Raw genomic sequence first — 6,164 nt, forward strand, 5'->3', positions numbered from 1 at the left:
GGGGAGTGTGGCTGGATGAAGACTTTTGCTATTGTCAGGGTGTGGGCGGCGATTTTAGGGCTCGACGCTGGCAATGCTCAACGTGTAAGCTAAAAACTAAACTCCGAAGCCTACTGGTTCGCGATCAGTCTGGCAGGATACCTCTCTGCCTCTTTCCCCTGCAAGCCTCAGGAAATGGTTCTCACCCTCAAAGGGACGCAGCAGGCGCAGCTGTACGCCCAGGCCGCCCCCGCCCTTCTAGGCTCGCTCCTTTGCGGGAGAAAAGCTGAAGTATTCATTGGCACTGGGCTTGCTTCACATGGAGAGATTACCACGTGTCAGAAATAAACTACATCTCCCTTGTAATCACAGCCCACTTTGGAGAACAGTGACTTGGGATCAAAAAAGAAAGCTATTTCAAAAGCAAATGTCACAAGCTGGTCTATTCTCTTTTTTCCTCTTTTCCTTTTGGGGGAGTGAGGTGAGGTGGGAGGAGGGAAGGATAAACAACAACAACAACAACAACAACAAACCAAAAAAAGCGAGTCAGTATCTTCTCACAACTGCAGCTGATTTCCTGTGTAAACGAAGACCATGTGATGTTCCATAAACGCTTCCAGCTCCAAATTACAGGAAATGAAAACCATCGTGGAAGAGGGAAGGGTCCAGAACCCATTTCCAGTGCAATAGCATGGCAGCGACATTTCGGTGGGAGGCACGGCAGACAGCCCCGCACGTACCTGTAGGTAATTAGGCCCTGCTCCTGGGCAGCCCGGTGGCTGCGGGCAGCTGCCCTAGCCACTGTTCCCTGGGCGTGCAGAGCCTGGGCGGTGGCGCGATCTCACCCACGGCGCACAGTCTACAACTCAGCCTTTCAATTAGGAGACTGAGCTGAGAAAAGTCCTCTTTTCTTTCGCCGAGGTCAGGTTATGACCTCTCAACCGTATTAAATCGGCAGTGGCATCCATATTCATGAGGGCTAATTAACTCTGAAAGGCGCGGCGGGCGCGGACCCCAAGCTCGGGCCCGCTGTGTCTTCCCGGGCGGCCTCGGCCTCTGCAGCTGCTTCTGGGGCGCGGTCTGGCGACTGCCCCTGTGCTCAGGGACCAGCGGGGCGAGAAGAATTAGCCGCGTTATTTGTCGCCAGCCTAGCAACACGTGCTTATTTAGCCTGATCGCCGCGCCGGGCTCCAGCGTTTGGCTGACTGAGCCAAAGAGCCTTGGGGTTTTACTCAGCCTTGCAGCTGGAAGGTGGAGATCAGGGTTCTAGACCCCAACTGCTCAGGCTGTGGGATTCCGCGGAAGTTGCCCCGCCGAGATCTCTGCTCACCGCCTTAGCTCGGATGCAGTGGGAGCTTTTGGGTCAGAAAGACACTTGCAGACACCACAGGAACGGGTTCTCCAGACTCTATCTTCTCCCAAGCTTTGAATGTTTTTAGGTTTCTAATTTCTGAAAGTCCACTCCTGCCGAAGTTCCCAGGGTTGCTGAAGTATACATTCATGTTTCCTACTTCTTGTAGCCAGTTAAGGCCGTTATTCTCTAGACTGTACAAGTGACCTGGCCTGAGCTTTAGCAAACTGGACAAAATGTGTTTTACAGATGGAGGGTCTGCTCAATACACAAAACTGGGCTGCTGCCGGCCACCTCTCTCTCTCTCTCTCTCTCCCCTCTCTCTCTCTTTATTTTACATTTCATTTTTTTATTAGATATTTTCTTCATTTACATTTCAAATGCTATCCCGAAAGTCCCCTATACCCTTCCCCCGCCCTGCTCCCCAACCCACCCACTCCCACTTCCTGGTCCTGGCATTCTCCTGTACTGGGGCCTATGTCACATCAGTGAGTGAAACTCATGCAGAAGAATAGAACACAGATTTCAGTCACCTTTGGCTATAGAACAGAAGTCATGCACTAGTTAGCATGTGTCAAGGCTGCCACAGGGCCATACCTTCTCCCCCAGGTCACCGTCTGTCAAGAGCTGGTTGTCTTCCACGGTGTCCTTCTACACCCTGCTGGAACACAGAACGTGGGGGATTCCATCAGAGCTAAAGTCTGCCTGTCACCCTAGATAAAACTTCTTAGAACTCAGTCACATGGCTACACCTAAGAACACAAAAGGCCAGGAAAAGGCCTTTTTGCTGTGGTGTGCCCAAGGTAGAAAAGAAAACTTAGATCTAGCCCGTGTGATTTGGGGTCACACAGCTCAGGGGGGTCAGAGTAGGGCTGATGTTGGGCTTCAGTTTCCAGGAGTGTTCCTTAAACCCTACCAGAAATTCTGATGTACAAGCTGGAGCAGCCTCTGCCACTGGTAGGCACTAGGTGCTCCAAACCCATTCCATGGTGAAATGCTAACAGTGCTGGGATTAATGAAACCTCTAGTCCCCAATCTTAACCTTGCAATGTCTGAGCAGTAGAAGCTAATTACTTTTGAAAGTCAGTGACTCTGAAGTCACTACAAACAGGAATATTAACATAAAAGAAGGACTTTCTACACACACACACACACACACACACACACACACTGACAAACATATATACATGCACATGTATACATACACACACAGACAGACACACACACACACACCACTGCAGGTTATTAACTAATAAATTCAAATTTATACTAGCCTTAGCCTCCCTGCCAGGGGACTCCGAGCTCTAGGTTTTACTTGTGAGGACTCACACGGTGGGCCTCTTCTGTGATAAGGGGCTAGACAGCAGCTAGAAACGTGACCTGTGTCCATTTCTGGAGGCAGACAGCTCTGCCAGGGCCTATGTAAACTGTCATGAGGAAGAATCACAACTTACGTTCGGATAGACACAGGTAAAAGGTCAGGCGGTAGAAACCGTCAGATGCAGGCTCTTACCCAGTCTCCAGTGTAACACAAGACCCCTCCAGCAAAGCTGCCCAGTGGGGTGGGGATGGGACTCAGCCGAGCACATTTGTCTAGCTTGCACCAGGTCCTGGATTCCATTCCAACACTGCAAAAGGAACAAACGCCCGGCACTGCTGTGATCTGTCAGCACCCTTATAATTCCCACACAGAGGAGTGACTAAAAAGCAGCTTTCTTTTGGCTGACTTTTTTGTTCTTTAGCTAACACACACACACACACACACACACACACACACACACACACATACACACACAGAGTAAAGCCTGGCCCTCTCCTCCTACCAACCCAAGTTTTGAGTTCTGCTCTGGGACAAATCTGTCCTTCCTGCAAATGACAATATTTACATCCAACCACCTGCTTTCATTCTTGCCTTCTCCAGTTCTCTGTGTATGACCAACAAGAAAAGGATGAATACTACAGTAGTCAGCTTTTCATTACTAGAACAAAATAACCCAAGAAAATGAGGGGTGGGGACTTGTTTTATTCACTTTCTGAGGCTCCAGTCCACGATCAGTTGGTCTCGTTACCAGTTAGCAAACAGCCTGTCACAGCAGAGAGTGTGGTGGGTCATGGTGGCTGGGAAGAGAAGATAATACAGGAAGAGAATGAGAGTCTTAATACTGATGTCACAGGCACATCCCAAGTGGCCTCCCTCCCTCCCATCCATCCTAACTCTCAAGGCTTCCTTCCATAGCTCTTCAGAGCCTCAAGTAAGGCACCAAGGCTTAAGACTCATGTGACAGTATATCCCTAATGGCCGGGCCCTACGTTTCACTTCCCCTTAAACATACCTGATGAGCCTGGCAGCATTCTCCCAGGACAAATGGTGAAACTGAGGTACTGGGAAAACGGACAATAGAAGAAATCCAGAGTCCAGATTGGCTCCAGCATGTCCTGAGCTGTGGATGCGGCTCCCATGAGGTCCCCTCGCCAGGCCCATACGAGGGCCCCTCCTTGTGTACAAGTTTCAGGACCACACAGATCTCAAGTACAGTAAGTCGCAGCAAGGTGACAATCTCATTAGTGACCCGAAATTGTCACTGCAAGTGGTAAAGGATGCCCGAGGGGACAGAGAAGCAAGTGTCCCATGAAGAGCTTCCAAGATGTCACCTAGGAGCTGGGAGTGTGGGGCACGGGTGGGAAGGACTCCTTTATTCTCAGTTTTTCTGTTAAGTAAGACATGGATTTCCCCCCTGACACCACCACCTTTACCTCAGCTGCACTCACTCTAATGGGTTCCTAAAAGGAAGGAGGGAGCCGTTGTTAGGTTGTTCCTGATCAGGGAGAGATGGCCTGGAAGCAGTGGCTATAATAGTCATGCATCGTGGGCAAGTTCAAATGTGGCTATTTCTCAGGGTGCTTCAAGCAGCCAGACCTTTGATTCATTCCAGAAGGCCCAGATCCCTTGCAGTCACCATCGATCTTACTCACTTTCCAGTTATAAAGGAAATGGGTGGTTATTTTTAAATATCTGGAAAATATATTCATACACAGAAAAAAAAAGTAAAAGCAGCCATGAGTAAGCTTGCTAGCAATTTAATGCCTCTCATCTGGGCTTTTCCAAATGTGCTGCTGGAGAAGACTGCAGCTGTCATGCTGGGCCTGCGATTCTGCAGACTCTTTAAGAGTCTGTCACGAGCATTTCACCATATGGGTTCTTGGACAGTATTGCTGAAGACTGGGCCCTGGGGCTGGAGAGATGCTCAGTGGCTAAGAGCACTTACTGATCTTCCAGAGACCTGGGTTTCATTCTTCCCAGCACCCATGCTGGGTAGCTCACAGTCACCTGTAAGTTCTTGAGGCTCTGATGTACTCTTGTGGCTCCATAGTCACCTGCATGCATGAAACACATAGATAGACAGACTCCTTTCCTGTGTTTGTTCCTCTGCAAGAAAACTTGATGTGTGCCAGGTACTGTCCTGGCTTTGAGGACATGACAGCAGGCAAGGAACTCAGCATTATTGGGGAGAGTGGTCTGGTTCTGAGAGAGGCAGAACCACAGGACTTGCCTATTAGCTGGGTGGTCCGAGAAGATCCACAGGAAACTTCGAGGCTTGAGTAGCCAGGCAGGCAGCCTGCAGTCAAGGGTCTGGAGTAGAACATGAAACCTTTCCCCACGTTTCCTCCTCTTGTGCTGATGTCAGGACAGAGCCAGTCTCTGGCCCATGCCAGCACATGCGCTTTCAGCCCCTCTGTTCTGTTGCTCAATTGTATTTATTCAATCATTTTAATTTTACTAAACTCCAGTATATACTGAATATGCTTTTATGTACATGCATTCATATGTCCACATGAATGTGGGGGTGTGTGCACATGTGAATGAGGACAGTGGAGCATGCCCCAGATGTCATCGTCATGAATGACATCTACTTTATTTGAGACAATTGGCCTGGAGTTCACCAATTTGCCTAGGCTGGCCGGCCAGTGAGCCCCTGGGATGCTTCTGTGTCTGCCTCCCAGCACTGGGATTGCAAACACGTGCCCATGCCTGTCAGTTTCTATGGCTGCAGGGATTGGATGCTGCTCCTTGTGATTGCAAGGCAAGCACTTTACCAACTGAGCGGTCAACCTAGCCCAAATATGAATACATTAAAAAATCATTTTCTCTTCTGTTGTTTTGGGAAATGTATGTTGTGTGCATGTGATTGATGCTTGATAAGATGTGAAGCCATATGGTTAACCATCTATGAAGGGGTGTGTTGGGGATATGTATATATATTCCGGTTGCCCCAGTACTGCTTTGGGCAGTACCAATTCTGCTCCCTGCTGGGGTCTGGTTTCCTTGGAGCAAGTTCCTCTGGTTCACAGGAAGCTCTTTAGGGCACAAGGGGACAAATATGCTTCCACATAGTTAGGGGACTTCGGAGACAGGTTCCCTTCCTCCCTGACCACTGAGTTGTGCTCCCAATGGCCCTGGAAGGTTCTTGTCTCTCGCAGTTCTCTGCCCACTGATGTCTCCAAGGAGCATTTGCAGCTACATTTACCCATGAACACTGTCTGCGTAGCAGCAAGGCTGGAGGAGGACAGGAGCTACACAGCTCAGAACACATGTGTCTCCAGGAAGACAGTCCAGCACAAGAGATGCTGCCTGCCCTCCTCCTAAGGCTGAAGGAAGAGTCCATGAGCAACTTATCACCTAAATTGTCCTCTCTTAGACAGAGACCCCTGGGGGCCCAGGCTCAAGGAGGTAACCTTAGAAGAACTTCTGTACAAAATGAGGTACCACCTGTCCTGTGGAGAGGAGACTTCAAAATGGGCTGTGTCCCTCTCGCTCAGCTACAGAGGGCAGGCT

General features: G+C 49.5%; 1 long non-coding RNA gene across 1 annotated transcript; it reads right to left on the bottom strand.

The window, feature by feature from the left end:
• Nucleotides 1–394: 394 nt before the first annotated feature.
• Gm26682 (predicted gene, 26682) lies at nucleotides 395–3,287 on the bottom strand. The gene is made up of 3 exons (NR_153824.1): nucleotides 3,227–3,287; nucleotides 2,844–2,958; nucleotides 395–1,988 (listed from the first exon to the last, which is right to left on the bottom strand). It is a non-coding gene; the product is annotated as a predicted gene, 26682 (long non-coding RNA).
• Nucleotides 3,288–6,164: the final 2,877 nt, after the last annotated feature.

This window comes from Mus musculus, chromosome 18, assembly GCF_000001635.26.
Source record: "Mus musculus strain C57BL/6J chromosome 18, GRCm38.p6 C57BL/6J".
NCBI lineage: Eukaryota > Metazoa > Chordata > Mammalia > Rodentia > Muridae > Mus > Mus musculus.